The sequence below is a fragment of the Tamandua tetradactyla genome, chromosome 4 (assembly GCF_023851605.1).
Source record: "Tamandua tetradactyla isolate mTamTet1 chromosome 4, mTamTet1.pri, whole genome shotgun sequence".
In the NCBI taxonomy this organism is placed as follows: domain Eukaryota; kingdom Metazoa; phylum Chordata; class Mammalia; order Pilosa; family Myrmecophagidae; genus Tamandua; species Tamandua tetradactyla.
In genome coordinates, this window is record NC_135330.1 from 56,885,176 (window position 1) to 56,905,852 (window position 20,677).

Genomic DNA, 20,677 nt, shown 5'->3' on the forward strand with positions numbered 1-20,677 from the left:
AAGATGGTGGATTCAAGAAACGCCTTTTCAATAATAACTTTGAATGTTAATGGACTAAACTTGCCAATTAAAAGATATAGATTGGCAGAATTAAAAAATATAATCCAACTATACTCTGCTTACAAGAGACTCATCTTAGACACAAGGACACAAATAGATTGAAAGTGAAAGGGTGGGAAAAGATCTTCCATGCAAATTGTAACCAAAAGAAAGCAGGAGTAGCTATACTAATATCAGACAAAATAGACTTTAAATGTAAACACATCATAAGACACAAAGAGGGATACCATATACTAATTAAAGGGTCAATTCCCCAAGTAGGTATCACTTAAAACCTAAATGTCATAAATATTTATGCTCCCAATCAAGGAGCTCCAAACTACACAAGACAGATATTGGTAAAACTGAAGGGAGTGATAGATATTTCAACAATAATAGCAGGAGTCTTCAATACAGCACTCTCCGCTATAGATAGTACAACAAGACAGAAGATTAACAAGGAAATAGAGAATTTAATTAACTTGATAAATGAATTAGACTTAATAGGCATATATAGGTCACTGCACCCCAAAATACAAAGATATACACTCTTCTCTAGTGTTCATGGAACATTCTCCAGAATAGATCATATGCTGGGGCACAAAACAGGTCTTTATAAATTTTAAAACATTGAAATTATTCAAAGCACTTTCTCTGATCAAAATGGGATGAACCTGGATCTCAATAACCACCAAAGAATGAGGACATTCACAAACATATGGAGATTAAACAACAGTGGGTCAAAGAAGAAATTGCTAAAGAAATCAGTAGCTATCTGGAGACAAATGAAAATGAGAATACAACTTATCAGAACTTATGGAATGCGGCAAAGGCTATGCTGAAAAGGAAATTTATTGCCCTAAATGCCTATATTAAAAAACAAGAAAGAGCAAAAATCAAGGACTTAACAGCACATCTTGAGGAACTTGAGAAAGAACAGCAAACTAACCCCAAAGCAAATAGGAGAAGAGAAATAACGAAGATTAAAGCAGAGATAAATGAATGAGAGAACAAAAGAACAACAGAAAGAATCAATAAAACCAAAAGTTGGCTCTTTGAGAAAATCAATAGTATTGATGGGCCACTAGCAAGACTGATAAAGAAAAAAGGGAGGGATACAAATAAACAAAATCAGAAATGAGAAATCACAAATAAAGTAAACAAAATCAGACCCTGAAGAAATAAAAGAAGTCATAAGAGGATCCTATAACAACTATACACCAACAAACTAGACAACTCAGATGACATGAACAAGTTCCTGAGAGCACACAAACAATCTAGGCTGACTCAGGAAGAAATACAAGATCTCAACAAACCAACCACAAATAAAGAGATTCAATCAGAATCTTCTTACAAAGAAAAGCCCAGGGCCAGATGGCTTCACAGGGGAACTTTATCAAACATTCCAAGGAGAACTAACACCAATCCTGCTCTAAGTTTTCCAAAAACTTGAGGAAGAAGGAACTCCACCTAACTAATTTTGTGAAGTGAATATCATTTTAATATCAAAACCAGGTAAAGATGCTATAAGAAAGGAAAACTACAACCAATCTCCCTAATGAATATAGATACAAAAATTCCCAACAAAATATTACCAAATCAAATCCAACAACATATTAAAAGAAATATACACACGACCAAGTGGAGTTTATACCAGGAATGTAAGGATGGTTCCACACAATAAAAGCAATTAATGTAATACAGTATATTAACAAATTGAAAAGGAAAAATCACATGATCATCTTGATTGATGCTGAAAAAGCATTCGACAAAATTCAACTTCCTTTTCTGATAAAAGCTTTCCAAAAGATAAGAATCAAAGGTAATACCTCAATATGATAAAGGGAATATATGAAAAACTGATAGCCAGCTTCATACTCAATGGAGAGGGACTGAAAGCTTTCCCCCTAAGATCAGGAATGAAACAAGGATGTTCACTATCACCACTATTACTCAACATTGTGCTACAAGTTCTAGCTAGAGTAATCAGGCAGAACAAAGAAATAAAAGGCATCCAAATTGGAAAGGAAGAACTAAAATTCTCATTATTTGTAGATGTCATGGTACTAGACTTGGTAGATACTGAGACATCTACAGTAAAGTGGTGGGGTATAAAATTAATGTGCAAAAATCAGAAACATTTCTATACACAAGCAATGGCCTACCTGAGGAGTCAGTTAAGGAAAAAAATCTGTTCAAAATAGGCAACTAAAAGAATCAAGTACTTAGGAATGAACTTAACTAGAGACATAAAAGATTTATACACAGAAACTACATAACATTGCCAAAAGAAATCAAAGGAGATCTAAATAGGTGGAAAGACATTCCCTGCTCATGGATAAAAGGCTAGATATAGTTCTCCCCAAATTGATCTACAGATTCAACACAGTACCAATCAAAATTCCAACAACCTACTTTGAAAACTTAGAAAAGCTAAGTACCAAATTCACCTGGAAGGGAAAGAGACCCCGAATAGCTAAAAGCACTCTAAAAAAGAAGAACAAAGTGGGAGGATTCACACTCTCTGACTTTAAAACCTGTTATAAAGCCACAGTATTCAAAGCAGCATGGTATTGGCACAAAGATAGAACCATTGACCAATGGAATCAAATCAAGAGTGCAAAAATACACCACCAAATCTATGGTTCATTGATTTTTGACAAGGCCCCCAAATCCTCTGAACTGGGATAAAATAGTCTTTTCAATAATTGGGTTGGCACAATTTAACCATCCACTTATTGGGGGACATCTGGATTGTTTCAGTTTGGGGCTTTTATGGATAAACTTTCTTAAACACTTGTGTACAGGTTTCTGTGTGAACATTATTTTCCATTTCTTTAGCATAAATGTCCAGGAGTGATTACTGGGTTGCACGAAAATTGCATGTTTAATTCTGCAAGAACCTGCCATACTCTTTTCCATATTGGCTGTACAGTTTTACATTTCCACCAGCAATAAATAAGTGATTTAGTTTCTTCACATCCTGGCCAACATTTTATGTTGTCACAATTTTATTATTTTATTCATTCTGACAGGTGTGTAATGATATCTCGTGGCTTAAATTTGCTTTTCCCTAGTGGCTAATGAAGTTGAACATCTTTTCACATGTGGAACACATGATCTCTGTATTATTTTTTATAACTGCATGTGAATCTACAGTTACCTCAAATTAAAGTTAAAATAAAATATATATCAAAGGAAAAACTAAAAGCAAAAAAAAATAGGTTGGTAAGAATGTATGTGTTTGTATGTTGGTATGTTTAATAAATCAAAAAAACAAAATAATTGGGAATGAAAGAACTGGATATCAATAACCAAAAGAATGAAAGAGGATCCCTATCTTATACTCTACACAAAAATTAACTCAAGGTGGTTCAACACCTAAATATAAGAACTAGCACCATAAAGCTTCTGGAAGAAAATACAGGGAAACATCTTCAAGACCAAGTAATAGAAGATAGCTTCCTAAGCTTTACACCCAAAGCACAAGCAACAAAAGAAAAAAAATAGATAAATGGGAACTCCTCAAAATCAAATGCCTCTGCACCTCAAAAGACTTTATCAAAAAGGTGAAGAGGCAGCCAACTCAGTGAGAGAAAATATTTGGAAATCATATATTGGAAAAAGGTTTGATTTCCTGTATATACAAAGAAATCACACAACTCGACAACAAAAGAATAAACAACCCAATTATTAAATGGGCTAAAGATATGAATAGGCATTTTTCTGAAGAGCAAATACAGATGGTTCAAAAGCACATGAAAAGATGCTCATTTTCATTGGCTACAAGGGAAATGCAGATCGAGACCACAATGAGATATCACTTCACACCTATAAGAATGGCTGCTATTAAGCAAGCAGTAAACTATAAATGTGGGAGAGGATGTGGAGAAACTGGGACACTTATGCACTGCTGTGGGGAATGTATAATGGTGCAGCCACCATGGAAGGCTGTTTGGTAGTTCCTTAGGAAAATAAACATCAAGTTGCCATATGACCCAGCAATAGCACTACTTGGTATATACCCAGAAGAGCTGAAAGCAATGACACAAAAAGACATTTGCGCACCAATGTTCATAGCAGCATTATACACAATTACCAAGAGATGGAAACAAACCAAATGCCCATCGACAGATGAGTGGATCAACAAAGTGTGGTATATACATACGATGGAATATTATGCAGCAGTAAGACTAAATGATGTCCTGAAGCACATGACAGGATGGATGGTGAGTGAAATTAGCCAGACACAAAAGGATAGATACTGTATGACTTCACTTTTATGACCAGCATAAAAGTATAATTAGAGGCTTATAATACAGAATAAAGGGACTTAGATATACATAGAAGCTACAGATGGGTGAACTGTTACCTAATGAGCTTGAATTGCAATGTCAGAGAATAGATAAGAGTGAAGGTGGCTCTCCAGTGGGTTTATAAGTAATATTACAAATATATTGAAGATGAACAAGATTGAAAGGAGTTGTATAGACCTATGTATCCCACTGATTAACACTAGAAATATGAATTTGTTTCTTGCAAGAATTACCTCCAAGGTATCATTCGGGTATAAAGACTGTTTAAGACCAGTGTACAGGAGAGAAAGTGCTATTGCATGCTATGGGATATGTTCAAAAGGAAAACATCTGCACTATCCCAGCAACAGCAGAGTTAAATTATGGGGGCAGGGACAAGAGTTAAGAAGTTTAGATTTCCTATTTGGAGAGAGTGTGTATATTGGTTTTCTTTCTCTTGGGAAAAATGAAATGATCTAAAATGGAGAACGTTGATGAATTGTGGACTTTGAGCACTATACATGAGTCCTGATGAAAGCAGGTGGCTAAAAGATGCACTGACTGAGAAGTAGATTGGGAAACAATGGTGTATATTAAGGAACGAAAGTTGTGCTGCTACAAAAAGGAACGAATTTGTGAGGCATGCAGTGATGTGAAAGAACATGTGGGACATTTGCTAACACAAAATAAGCTAGGAACAAAAAATAACAGTGGTATGGTCACTTTTAGAAAATGCTTATAAGAAAAAAGGGACCTAGATTATAAGCTTTTAGAGCAGACACATTAAGTCCAGAGTGGTGATTATTTATGGATTTCAAGAGGCTGGTTATATATATTTAGAGTTATATATTTATATTTAGATATTTAGAGTTAAGAATGAAGCTGGTAAGGTTGGGGTTAAAGTAATTCAGAACAAAGGGGTAAGGAAGACAGTGCCTATATTTTAGAACCACACATACTCTTTGAGACCAAAGGAAGAAAGGTTTATTTGATCTGGAACTGAAATATTCTGTAGCGCATAATCTAACCGAACCTATCTGTATAGCTCATTGAACACCTGAAACACAGGAAGCCCAGAATAAAAAAGAGGTCCTTTAATCCTGTATAGATTATTGTAATGCCTGGATACATCCTAGAGTATATTAAGCAGATAATTACAAAGTATTGAGGGATAGGAGAAAGAATATGGAACTATTAAACCTTACCATCATGGAATCCCCTGATACTGTGTTAAACTTTAGGGACACTCAAATCAATAGGCCATGCCCTTGATCATGAGGCTTACTCTTGTGAAGCTTATGTAGGTAGTGGAGAAACTTAGACTACCTATAGGTGTGCCTAAGAGTTACTTCTGAAGGGCCTCTTTTGTTGCTCAGATGTAGCTTCAGTCTCTCTAAGCCCAACTCTGCATGTGAAATCACTGCCCTCCCCCCTACACGGGACATGACATCCAGGGGTGAAAGTCTCCCTGGTGACATGGGAGATGACTCCCAGGGATGAATCCAGACCTAACACCATGGGATCAACAAGTCCATCCTGACCAAAAGGAGGAAAGGAAGTGTAATTAATAAAGATTCAGTGGCAGAGGGAGTTCAAATAGAGTCAAGAGGCTACTCTGGAGGTTGCTCTTATGCAAGCTTCAGTTAGACCTTGCTACCTATCATAACCTGCCAACCCCCAACCAGGACCATTCCAGCCAATCCTAAAGAACACCCAGGGCAATATATAAGATCCTACAAGGGTTCCATGCAATAAGGTAACTTTCCAGAAACCTACAACCTCCAGATGGGTCCCTGGTCCAGTTAAGTCCTGAAACCCAGCTAAGCCTTTCCAGAACATCAGATAGTTCCATCTCCTTACCCCATATTAGTGACAGACACTTATTAATTTATTAAAATTTTACATCAAATTATTGAAATTTAACAATATTAAAAATTTAGAATGGCCATAGCCCAAACTCCCTAAAGGGAGGAATGGAAAGATCAAAGGTTCACTATACAGTGAAGATAGGATTTAACAAATGAATATGAATGGTGAATCATTAAATTGATATCTCTTTTAGTCTCCAGTATCTTAGAGTAGCTAGAAACAAAAATTTTAAATTGTAGAATTGCAACCCATGTCAAATTCTGAAATATGTTCTACAATTAATTGTGGTGCAGTGCTTTGAAATTCATTGCTTTTTTTGTATATATGTTATTTTCACCAGAGAAAAGGAAAAAAAGTCAATTGTCAGAAATAGAAAAACCAATAAGCAAATTTATCTGGAAGGGCAGGGTACCCCGAATTGCTAAAAACATCTTGAGGAAAAAAAACGAAGCTGGAGGTCTCGCGCTGCCTGACTTTAAGGCATATTATGAAGCCACAGTGGTCAAAACAGCATGGTATTGGCATAAAGATAGATATATCGACCAATGGAATCGAATAGAGTGCTCAGATATAGACCCTCTCATCTATGGACATTTGATCTTTGATAAGGCAGTCAAGCCAACTCACCTGGGACAGAACAGTCTCTTCAATAAATGGTGCCTAGAGAACTGGATATCCATATGCAAAAGAATGAAAGAAGACCCATCTCTCACACCCTATACAAAAGTTAACTCAAAATGGATCAAAGATCTAAACATTAGGTCTAAGACCATAAAACAGTTAGAGGAAAATGTTGGGAGATATCTTATGGATCTTACAACTGGAGGTGGTTTTATGGACCTTAAACCTAAAGCAAGAACACTGAAGAAGGAAATAAATAAATGGGAGCTTCTCAAAATTAAACACTTTTGTGCATCAGAGAACTTCATCAAGAAAGTAGAAAGACAGCCTACACAATGGGAGACAATATTTGGAAATGACATATCAGATAAGGGTCTAGTATCCAGAATTTATAAAGAGATTATTCAACTCAACAACAAAAAGACAGCCAACCCAATTACAAAATGGGAAAAAGACTTAAACAGACACCTACCAGAAGAAGAAATACGGATGGCCAAGAGGCACATGAAGAGATGCTCAATGTCCCTGGCCATTAGAGAAATGCAAATCAAAACCACAATGAGATATCATCTCACACCCACCAGAATGGCCATTATCAACAAAACAGAAAATGACAAGTGCTGGAGAGGATGCGGAGAAAGAGGCACACTTATTCACTGTTGGTGGGAATGTCAAAGGGTGCAACCACTGTGGAAGGCAGTTTGGCGGTTCCTCAAAAAGCTGAATATAGAATTGCCATACGACCCAGCAATACCATTGCTAGGTATCTACTCAAAGGACTTAAGGGCAAAGACACAAACGGACATTTGCACACCAATGTTTATAGCAGCGTTATTTACAATTGCAAAGAGATGGAAACAGCCAAAACCTCCATCAACAGAAGAGTGGCTAAACAAACTGTGGTATATACATACGATGGAATATTATGCAGCTTTAAGATAAGATAAACTTGTGAACCATGTAATAACATGGATGGACCTAGAGAATATTATGCTGAGTGAATCCAGCCAAAAACTAAAGGACAAATACTGTATGGTCCCACTGTTGTGAACGGACATTCGAGAATAAACTTGAAATATGTCATTGGTAACAGAGTTCAGCAGGAGTTAGAAACAGGGTAAGACAATGGGTAATTGAAGCTGAAGGGATACAGATTGTGCAACAGGACTAGATACAAAAACTCAAAAATGGACAGCACAATAATACCTAATTGTAAAGTAATCATGTTAAAATACTGAATGAAGCTGCATCTGAGCTATAGGGTTTTTTTTTTGTTTTTGTTTGCTTGTTGGTTTGTTTGTTGTTGTTGTTTTTTACTATTACTACTACTTTTATTTCTTTTCTTTATATTGACATTTTATATCTTTTTCTGTTGTGTTGCTAGTTCCTCTAAACTGATGCAAATGTACTAAGAAACAATGATCATGCATCTATGTGATGATGTTAAGAATTACTGAGTGCATATGTAGAATGGTATGATTTCTAAATGTTGTGTTAATTTCTTTTTTTTCTTTCCGTTAATAAAAAAAAAAAAAAAAAAAAAAAGTCAATTGTGATGAGAAAAAAATATTTAAGCCTTCTAGCCTCCTATATTCTGGAGCAGCTGAAAGGAAAAATATCTAAGAGGATTGTATGGTAGCCTATGGCAAACTCTGGGATCTGTCCCATAACTACTTGTTGAAGAGTGCTATGAAAACTATTGCTTTATTATTTCTTTGCTTTGTATATAGGTTAATCTATACAATAAAAAAGTTAAAAAAAATAATCAAATGCCTCAAAGCCAACTGAAAACTGCAAAGCACATGAGAATGCAGGCAGATATGGACCAGTCAAATGACCAAATTAAAATACCAGATGAGGCACAGAATTTGGAAGAACTAATCAAAGACATTGATATAAATCTCCTAAGTAAATTCAATGGGTTGACTAATGACATAAAGGACATCAAGAAGATACTAGAAGAGCATAAGGCAGAATTTGAAAAAATAAATAGAAAAATAATATCCCATCATATATATATACTACAGATTAGCCAGAAATAAAAGGACAAATACTGTAGGGTCTGACTGATATGAACTAACACTAGTGAATGAACTTGAAGAATTTCAGATAAGAACAGAGACCATCAGGAGATAGAAATAGAGTAAATATTGGGTAATTAGAGCTGAAGGGATAAGGATTGTGTAAAAGTTCAGAAACGGATAGCATAATACTACCTAACTATAATACGATAATGTTAGTACATTAGGACAGACCATGCCTGTAACTGACTTGATGAGATTTTATACTGTCTCTAATTTTGTACTTCATCTGTATTGCTACTGAAAAGTTTAAGGTTTTCTAATATTGTTATGAAATTAATGTATTTTGTATATGGGAAAAACATGTATTTTTTAGGGGCCAGAGGGTGGAATGTGCTGGTTTGAAAGGAAGTATGCCCCCTAAGAAAAGTCATGTTTTAATATAAATCCCATTTCATAAAGGTAGAATAATCCCTATTCAATACTGTATATTTGAAACTGTAATGAGATCATCTCCCTGGTTGATGTGATTTAGTCAAGAGTGGTTGTTAAACTGGATTAAGGGATGACATGTCTCCACCCATTTGAGTGGGTCTTGATTAGTTTCTGAAGTCCTATAAAAGAGGAAACATTTTGGAAAGAGAGATTCAGACAGAGCAGAGAATGCTGCAGCACCATGAAGCAGAGTCCACCAGCCAGTGACCTTTGGAGATGAAGAAGGAAAACACCTCCCGGGGAGCTTCATGAAACCGGAATCCAAGAGAGAAAGCTAGCAGATGTCACCATATTCGCCATGTGCCCTTCCAGTTGAGAGAGAAGCCCTGACTGTGTTCACCATTTGCCTTCTCACTTGAGAGAGAAACCCTGAACTTCATCAGCCTTCTTGAACCAAGGTATCTTTCCCTGGAATTCTTTGATTGGACATTTCTATAGACTTGTTTTAATTGGGACATTTTCTCAGCCTTAGAACTGTAAACCAGCAACTTATTAAATTCCCCTTGTTAAAAGCCATTCCATTTCTGGTATATTGCATCCCAGCAGCTAACAAACTAGAATAAAAGGGCTGTAAGGGAAATTTTGAGGGTGAAAAGCATAAGTCTTCAGGGTTCATCAATGTTGTAGTATGTACAGCACTTCACTTCTTTTTACAGCTGAATAATGTTTCATTGTATAGATATACCACATTTTGTTTATCCATTCATCTACTGATGGATACCTGGGTTGCTTCTGCCTTCTGGGGATGTAAATGTTCTATAACCTGATTATTGTGATGATTATACTACACACATTTGTCAAAACTTATCATATTGTTCACTCTAGAAACCTGAAACTTACCATGTGTGAACTATACCTCAATAAATATGACAAGCATATTTGAATCCCAGGCCCTATTGATACATATTTTAAATTTAAAAATTTCCGTGGGAGACTTTTTTCCAAAATGAAAGACAGCTTGTTTGTTCTTTTTCTGTGCCAGTAGCATTTATGGAAATCCACCAATTGAAGTTCATAGCCCTTTGAGGGTTCCAACTGGGCTTGAATTTTAATGTTCTTCTGCAAATGGGACCAAAGACTTCATCCCTTGACCCCATTTGTGCTTAACAACTCAATTTTCTAGATTATTAAGAACTAAAAAACCTCCGCTTCACCCCACCAGGCAGGCGCCATCCCAGCTCACTCATTTACCATTATGATTTTCCACTCTCTCTTTGTTTCTGCTCCCTGGAAATGCCCTTTACTTTCTTAGCACAACTCTGCTCCAGTAAGATTTGTGGACTGTGACTAACATTTTTCTGGGTTTGTAGTGGGCAAGTTGTCAAGTTTTCTAGTTTGCCACATGGTCAGATCCAGAAGAGCCCTCTCCTTTCTCCTTGTTCTATAAACTGTTGGTGGGTGGCATTTATTCCCAATGTTCCAACTGCTTTTTTATGTGCCTACATATATCTAAAGCATCTAAATCCTTATATCTAGCATGGCTTTCTCATTTTAGCTCCAGAAATATATTTCCAATTGTTAAGAGGGTATTCCCACCAGAATATGGCCTAAAATTAAAAATAAATATAAAAAATAACCTCTATATGTTCAAATATAAACTTCCCCAAAAGCCAGAATTTTTTTTCAACTATTGATATCACTGTCCTTTCAGTTTCCCATATCATAAACCTGGCATTCTTAAGTTTTTTACTCCCCTCTGAATACTATATTTCTCTTCCTTACTATCCCTCACATCAGTACCCTTCTCTCTATTCCCACTGCCTTAACTTATGCCTCTCTAGATAAGTCTCCCCAGTGCTATTTGCAATTAAACATCCACCCTTCTAAATTTACCAAAAAGCGACAAATCTGAATGATGCTCTTCTTTTTAAAATCCTAATTCCCCACTGCATATATGATGAAACCCAAACTCCCTAATTTAGTGTCATGTCCTTTCATAGTCTAGTTTCTTCCTACCTTTTCCAGCCTCCACTCCTGTTGCTCCCTCACAAGCTCTAGCCTTATGGAACGTCATTGCTCCTTAAATGTGATATGCTCTTTGATGCCATGAGAGTCCCTCTGCCTAGAACACCATCTGCACCAGGCACCTCCTTGGTCTAGATTTCCTGACATCCTTCAAATATCAGTTCTAGAGACATTTCCTCCCCACCATCACTCCTGACCTTCTAGAACCCTCCCCAAAACAGCATGTTCACCCTTCTAAATTCTCAGTATAATGTTACTTATACTGTTTTGAAAAATTATTTAGAGCTACAGGAACTTTCATTCATTGCTGGTGGGAGTGCAAAATGGTACAGACACTTTAGATGATGGTTTCTTACAGTTAAACATAGTCTTATCATGTGTTCTAGTTTGCTAGCTGCCAGAATGCAACATACCAGAAACAGAAGGGCTTTTAAAAAGGAGAATTATTAAGTTGCAAGTTTATAGCTTTAAAACCGTGAAAATGTCCAAATTAAAGCAAGTCTATAGAAATGTCCAATCTAAGGCATCCAGGGAAAGATATCTTAGTTCAAGAAGACTGATGACATTCAGGGTTTCTTTCTCAGCTGGAAAGGCACATGGTGAACATGATTACATCTTCTAGCTTTCTCTCCAGGCTTCTTATTTCATGAAGCTCCCCCAGAGGCTTTTTCTTCTCTATCTCCTGGCATCATGGGCTCCAAAATATTTCCACTTTTAAAGGATTCCAGTAAACTAATCAAGGCCCACCTGGAATAAGTAGAGTCACATCTCCTTCTAATCAAAGGTTAATACCCACAATTGGGTGCATCCCATCTCAGTGGAGATAATCTAATCAAATTTCCAACCTACAGTGCTGAATAGGGATTAAAAGAAATGGCTGCCTCCAAAAGATGGATCAGTATTAAAACATGGCTTTTCTGGGTTACATAATCCTTTCAAACTGGCCCATCATGAAACCCATCAATCATGTTCCTAAGTATTTACCCAAATGAGTCAAAAGCTTATATCCACACAAAAACTTGCACATGGACAATTTTGACAGCTTTATTCATAATTGCCAAAAATGGAAGCAACCAAGATGTCTTCTAAAGGTAAACAGGTAACACCCATAGAATGGAAGATTTTCAACAATGAAAAGAAATGAGCTATCACACCACAAAAAGACCTTAAATGCGTAATGCAAGTGAAAAAAGTAAAAAGGCTGCATACTTTTTTCATTTGCTAAACACTGCCTGAATGTAATATACCAGAAAGGTAACAGCTTTTAAAAACGGAATTTATTAAGCTACAAGTTATAGTTCTAAGTCCATAAAAATGTCCAAGAAAGGTCCATAGGTCCAGAATACCTGCATCAGCTGAGAAGCCACGTGGCTGGCATCTGGTTCTTTGGCTTCTGATTTTAAACAGCTTCCCTAGGGGCATTTTCTTTCTGCATCCCCAAATGTTTCTGTGTCAGCTCTGAAGCTTTCTCCAAAATGGTTCCCTCATAAAGGACTCTAGTAAATGACCCACCTTGAATGGGTGGAGACCCATTTCCATTGAAACCCCTAATCAAAATGTCCCATCCACAATTAGGTGGGTCACAGCTCCATGGAAATAACTTAATCAAAAAGATCCCAAGTTGGATTAGAAATGAAAATATGGTTTTTCTGGGGTATGTAACAATTTCAAACCAGCACGATACTGAATGAGTCCAACTGTACAATATTAAAGTCAAAAATATAGAGAGCATAAGAAGATCAGTGGTGGCCATGGGTTCAGGAGGAGAGGGGAAGGGATGAGTAGTTGGAGCCCAGAGCATTTGTAGGGCAGTAAAGCCATTCTGGCTGATACTGTAATGGTGGACACATGACATTATGCATTTGTCAAAACCCACAGATCTGTACAACAACAGTGAACCCCAATGTAAACTTATGCACTTAGTTAATAATGTATCAATATTGGTCCATCAATTGTAACAAATGTACCACACTAATGTAAGATGTTAATAATAGGAGAAACTGTTTGCAGGGGTGCCAGAAGTGGAATATGGGGATTCCCTGTGCTTTCTGCACAACTTTTATGTAAACCTGAAACTGCTCTAAAAAATTATAAAAACTATTTTAATTTCTGTCTCTACTAGTGCAATGTGGATTCCTTGAGGGAAGGGGGTGGGGGACTGCATATTATCTATCTTTTCATTTCTCGTACCTAGTATAATTCCCGCCCCATAGTAAAGATTTTGCTGACTTGTCAATAAAAAATGTCATACCCATAATTTAAGAAAGACTACATGAGCTCTTGCCCCTTTTCAGATCTAAGTCTGTACTCTCGTGTCATCAGCTAAGGGTCAAAATAACATTACCTAGGATTATACAGGTCAAAAATGCTTACTCTCTACTATTTGTAAACCCTACAGTAAATCACTCCGTAAAGTAGATACCACTATATGTGGTTCCATAGACCACAACTTCCAGTTTTAGCCTATTTTTTAGAATGCAAAGGGATAAGTGTACATTATTCTCTCTTAGAGCAAATGGCACTTCAGCTTGAACAAGTTTAATATCCATATAAAAATCAGAAATGCCACAAATTGAGGCATATAGAAACATCTCTCATCTCTCCTTCAGGCTCTGTCTGCCATCTGCATCCTACATCTCCACTGCCAACCTGCCTCTGACCACTTTCAATCTAGAAACCTCATTCTCTGCGGAATACTTGAATCAGAACTAATTACAGCAATAACTAAAATGGTCCTATGAATGCATGCACTGCACAACAAGAATACTTTTACGGGATTACTTAGCCGTGGCATGCTAGGTCTGTTAATGTGCTTTGCCTGGCTTCACTGCAGACATACTTCAGAAAATGTAAGCCTGCAGTTAAAGTAATAGAAGGCTAAAGAAACCCTGCAAAATAAAGAATCAAATTCATCTCCTCAGGAATATGTTTTAAAACAATCCAGTAAGGGACTGAAGAGGAGATAGTAAAACAGGTTTTGTAGTTTTTGTTGACTAGTTGGTTCTTTTGCTGCATCTGTTTGACTTTAGTTTTGAAAAGCAGCCTAAGACAGCACTCAGAGCAAAAAGCTGTGCTAGGACTTATGATCCTGAAGCTCCCAAACTAGCAGCAACCCGCTGAGAAGTAAGGAAGGAGTAGGCTGATCCATTCCCCAGTTTTCTCTTAATTATAAACTCATGGCTCTTGCTATCTGAAGTGGAAATGTAGTGAAAAAAATTAATACAGTAAGGTGTTACTAAAGCATAAAAGTAATCAGCTTGAACTAATTCCATCAAAATAGAAGGAAATATAGGAATAAACAGCAACTATAAGATAATGCCTAAAGACAAAAAGTATACTGCATGACAATTAATACCTTGGACAGTGAATCAAACCAGAACTAGGTTTAAAACTTACCTCTTCCATTTATGGGCTGTGTGATCTTGACCAAATCATTTAACCTCTCTGGGTCTAAAGGACTTCGCCTATAAGAAAAGATTGACAATATCTACACTGGTTATAATAATAATTGAACAGGGTAAGATAGGTAAAGATTTTGACATAGAAGACAAAGCCAAAATCATTATGATTTTGAATCAATGAATTCATCAATGAATTAAAGCATCCACTGAAATGAATTTGCTGTTATTAAGATATGAAACCAAAAACTGAAATTCAGTTCTGTTTAGTTCCACTAAAAAGACTACTTTCCAAATAAATAAAAGGTCTAGATCAATGAAAAATATTCTTTTTTTCAAACAAAAATGTTAAAGTCAGAATACAGAATTACTTTTTGTGCATGAAAATTTAGTTCAATTCCTAATTAGCTATAAACTTCACAAAATATACTTAACATTTAGACAGCTCAAGACATTGAAAGGTATGAAGTCTAACAGAGATCAAAATTGGTTCTAAAGTCAGTGAAAGCTGTGGGGAGACTGTGATAGATCTCAGGAAGAATTTCCAAACTCTCCATTGTCCAGTTAGAATGCACAGCTCCAGGAGATAATGAATTACCTGCATTCAGTTATTCAAGCACAGAATGAAGGACCACTTCATTCATTCATTTGGCAAACTCTTATCTAGGAACTACTAATCTCTAGACAGTGCTGTACGCACTGTGCTAGATACAAAGGCTGAATGGGTTACAATTCTTGGCCTAGACAACTTCACAGTCCATTTGAGGAGATACAATACAATATAAAGAAGTAAGTGCCATTAGAAAGTGATAAACAAAGAGATGGGAGAAGTCAAAGGCATTTATGTTACTTGGGGCCATCAGTGAAGTTCACGGAGGCTGGATTTTAGCTGAACTTTGACAAAAATGCTGAAATAGGGAATAGTCTCATATCCAAGGAATTTTTGAGAATTTACTTGCAGGAAAGACAGATATGCTTGAAGAGGTCATGATGAGGGAGGTTAGATAGGGGAGGAGAGAGGGGGAAGTGACCCTAAAACCCATAACAAAGTTCCTTTTGGCATGCACACACCTAGCCCCGCAAACCTAGCCCTTACTCAGTTCAACACCTGAAAATAACCAATGAGAAGTGCAACTCATCAATCCCTTATTAGCATAGCCAGAGGGGAAAGGGCCCCTCCAAGCCCACATAATGCAAGAACCCCTACCTCAGAAGGCTTCTCTTCCTTTGGAAAATATCTGCGCTCATCTTCAAGCATGTGCCTTCGCTGCACATTAAAGTTTTGAGCTATATAGCTAGTCTTTGGATTCTTTGGCTGTACACACTGACTAGTCCTAGAGTTCTTTCCTGTGGCAGAGTTTCCTGTGGTTGAGTCAAGAACCTTCACAGCATCAGCCTCTGGTCGGAATCTAGACTTCTCCAAGAATTCCCACAACTCTCTGGCATCCAGCTGAGAATTCCCACGGTTCCCCTACATCAGCTTATTAAATTATTTGACTGTGCACACCGACTAGTCCTTGAATTCTTTCCTCAGACTGAGTCAAGAACCTTCAGGGCACCAGCCCTTGGTTGAGGTCTCGATTTCTCAGAGAACTCCTGGGCTGTCCAGCTTTATGGAGATTAAATCAGACCTTGTGAGCCAAGGTGAGCAGTTTGGTTTGTTCCATGGGCAGTGAGGAGTCAGAAGATTATTTTGAGTAGGTGGGTGTTACAACCAGCACGACTTTCCTCTGGGCCTTGACTGAAAGAGTCCTTATTTGGTCTGAGCAGTAGACCCTCGGGCTTTCAGGAACTTGGATTTAGACCAACCCCTCTGGCTGTTTCCAGGCCTGGCTACTTCAGAATACTTCTCTTCCACTACTTCTATTTGACCAGAAACCATGCAAAAAAAAATATTTAAAAGAGCAGAAGATATTTGAAATGGGTTGACCAAGGATTACTATGCAGAATACATAAAGAACACCTATACGCCAATAACAAAAAGTCACTCAGCCCAATATAAATGGCTTCATGGAGAAGGAATCAAAATCCCCAATAAAAGTGAAAAGAACTGGTGGCTCAGTGGCAGAATTCTCACCTGCTGTGCTGGAGACCCAGGTTCAATTCCCAGAGCCTCCCCATGCTAAAAAAAAAAAAAAAAGTGAAAAGACTAGTTACCAGGTAAATGCAAACTGAAATTAGATATAATTTGAAGGCCATCATGTTACCAAACTTTAAATGTTGAGCAATACCAAAGGTTAAGTATGTAGGTCAACAGGAGATCTCACACACAATTAATACAAGAGTTGGCAAAACAATTTTGCTATATCAAACACAGTCAGAATATACTCTCCCTATAATATGCCTAGGTATATATATTTATCTTAAAGAAATATTCATACCTATACACAACGAGATATGTACAAGGAAGCTTATTTTCACATAGTTTGTAATCATGAAAAGTGAAAAAATAATTTAAATGGCCTTGAAACAAAAAAACAGACTAATAAAGCGAAACGCAGTAGAACAGTTAAAATGAATGACATCATGGTATTGTATCAATATCATATATTAAATTATCATCAATACTAAGCATGTAGAATGTCTCATAAAGCATTTTTATACAAAAGTAGATGTCAGGAGCATACATCAGATTTAATTTCAGACCAAAAGGGGGAAGAATGAAATGAGACTAAGTGTCAATGGTTGAGAGATTCCAAACAGAGTCGAGAGGTTATCCTGGAGCTTATTCTTACGCATTAAGTAGATATCACCTTGCTGTTCAAGATGTAGTGGAGAGGCTGGAGGGAACTGACTGAAAATGTAGAGCTGTGTTCCAGTAGCCATGTTTCTTGATGATGATTGAACAATGATATAGCTTTCACAATGTGAGTCTGTGAATGTGAAAACCTTGTGTCTGATGTTCCTTTTATCTACCATATCAACAAAAGAGTAGAACATATGGAATAAAAATAAATAATAGGGGGAATAAATGTTAAAATAAATTTAGTTTGAAATGCTAGTGGTAAATGAAAGCGAGGGGTAAGGGGTATGTATGTATAACTTTTTTTTCTCTATTATCGTTTTATTTCTTTTTCTGTTGTCTTTTTATTTCTTTTTCTAAATCGATGCAAATATTCTAAGAAATGATGAATATGCAACTATGTGATGATATTAAGAATTACTGATTATATATGTAGAATGGAATGATATCTTATTATTTTGTTTGTTTGTTGTTAATTTTTTTTAATTAATAAAAAAAACAAAAAAAATTTAATTTCAGTTTAGGTTTGACTTGAAAACATTTCTGTGGTTTTAGAAAAAATTCCCTGGCTGATTCTAGTATGAATACATTGAGTAGGTTAAAGCTAAAACATTTCTCCATCAATTTGTGGTTAACCAATTAATTTATTGTTTAAGATATTGAAGTAGGTTAGCAAGCTCTAAATTTGGAATCCTGGTTGAATTCAGTTCAATATCCTTCAAATGCATACTTAGAAAAATTTATTATTCTTAAATTATAGTGTGCTAAATATTCCAACCTCCTCAACAACCACAAGTCTTCTGCAACCCTTGCTTAGTCTAGTAGGATAATATAAGAATGTCCTAGCTGTCCATGGTCCCAACTCAAAGTACAGCAGAAGCCACAAAGCGACTAGTCTGAAAGTAAAGAGGTCATCTACAATTTTATCCTCAACAGATGCAATATGATAATTGTACTGAAATCTCTCTATTGGCAACTCTCAACCATGACGCCCAAACATAAAGATGTGTCTCCTTTGGTTAGAATACATGTGGCAAGTAATCATTCGCAAATAATTATTTAATTTTTTTCAAGTGGATATATCAAGACAGACATATAATCATATATATACACACATATATATAGGACTGTATATATGTACGCACTAATAAATTATTCTGTCACCTGCATTGATAGTCTTTCTTATCAAGGAGAAAAATGCATGGAACTGCAGCAGGTACATCCTTGGAGATTTGTCCCACATATGGGCATAACCTGTTCTATGTGGCAGCAAGAAAAATATGCAGGAACAAGTGTTTTGTTTGGCATTCCCTTATTCCTGTTCATACTGTAGGATAAATTTGGGAATGAACAATTGGACAAGGGCTCATGGCTTAGGTATGTCCTCTGACTTCTAGGTCTTCAATGAGAAAATAGTTGAGGACTATTGACACTGAGAATAACCAGCTCTAAAAATATCAAAGGCTCCTTGATATGGCCACTCTAAACACTGTACATTTCAATTTTAAGTCTGGCTTAAGAGGAAAAATTGGAAAATGAGGTTTCCTCAGGTAATTCCAGTTGGTGTTTCCAACCAGCTTACAGATTGTTGAATTTCTGTAAAACTACCTTGAGAAGAGGTAGAATAAGATGAGTTGAATTTGGTTAAATGCAAATTTGCATGAGCTTTAGAAATGAACATCAAGTAAGGAACCGTCTCAATATTCCAAATATGTACTCCAGATGATGAAGATGAGGAAGAATTGGAGAAATCTCTTATGTAGTGGTTTCCAAATATAGCAGACTGTCAGAAACAGCTGCAGAGCTTTATAAAAAAGGATCTATTGAATAAGAATCTCCAGTTCTGGAAACTGGAAATCTTTATTTTTTAGAAAGCTCCTCAGGAAATTCTCATCATTAGTAAGGTTAGTCAGATGTGGATACTATTGATCTAATCATTCCCCTTTCCCATTCAGAATAATGCTGTTACAGATCATGTGCTCATGATTCACAATGCAAACCCACAGAATTTGACCACCAGACAGATCCAGGGGGCAGGATTTCCAGAATTAACCAAGCCCCCTTCCAATCTCCAACTGTTTCTGTCAAGGTCAGGTTCATGTGTCAATTTAACCAAGTGGTGGGACCTGTTTGTCTGGTTGGGCAGGAGCTGGCCTGTCTGTTGTTATGAGGGCATTTCATATAATTAAATCATGATCACGTCAGCTGCATCCACAGCTGATTCCATTTGTAATCAGCCAAGGGAAGTGTCTTCTGCAATGAGTGATGCTTAATCTAATTACTGGAAGCCCTTTAAGGAGGATTCAGAAGAGACAGGCTCTCTTCCTGCTTCAGCTGGTGAGCCTCTCCTGTGGAGCTCATCTAGACCCTCCATCAGAGTCGTCAGCTTCACAGCCTGCCCTGCAGATTTTGAACTCTACATCCCCATGGTTACATGAGACACTTTAATAAATTTTATATTTACAAATATAAAATTTCTGTTTCTCTAGAAAACCCTAACAAATACAATTTCCAATGAGGCCAACTTAATATTTAGATTGATGGACCCACTCCAAGGCATCAAGACATTGGTTTGTATGATTAAGTTTTCACACACAAAGTGGTTTTACTATTATTGAGAATATTCACAATAAAATAAGCTTAGTTTCAAACAATTTTGTTGATGCTTCTACTACTGCTTGCTTCCAGTATATCTAGCAACAAACACTTTGACTTCAATCAAAATCTGCATAAATGTTTCACTTTGCAAATGATTGTTTGGCATCCCGCAGGGATAATTTACCTGTTGAGCACAGTTTGCCAAAAGGATGACATGAAATAAGAAAGTATCTGACACCCTCTATGACTCCATTGCCACCCTCTCTTGCTGTCTGCCCTCAGCTCCATTACATCATCGCTAAGCCCTAACCAAAGCCTCCAGGGGGAAGCCTGAGACATAGCTAATCCCCTTTTAAATAGCTGCTCTTTGAATTTGTGAAAAAATTGAATGAATTTTAACACAATGGAGCTATAAAAGTTATAAATGTCAACAATTCTGTGATTATTTAAACTCTTTCAGTCAATCATATGCAAATTATGGTCGCTAAACTAGATAAATGGATGAAATAAGAGGGAGATAAACGAGATTCTTCTACAAATTAAAAGCGTCATGAGCTATCTTTAGAGAAATATATAAATTTAAGGAATTTCAAAAATAGGAATTTCATAGCTCACTTAAAAGTTTTCCAAATC

The 20,677-nt window shown here is 36.6% G+C and overlaps 1 long non-coding RNA gene across 1 annotated transcript in view; it reads right to left on the minus strand.

The window, feature by feature from the left end:
• Nucleotides 1-20,677, minus strand: part of LOC143678975 (uncharacterized) — a 96,794-nt gene that overhangs the window by 40,095 nt on the left and 36,022 nt on the right. Inside the window, exon 3 of the long non-coding RNA XR_013173509.1 lies at nucleotides 14,702-14,769. This is a non-coding gene — a long non-coding RNA (uncharacterized LOC143678975). The remainder of the gene's footprint in view (nucleotides 1-14,701; nucleotides 14,770-20,677) is intronic.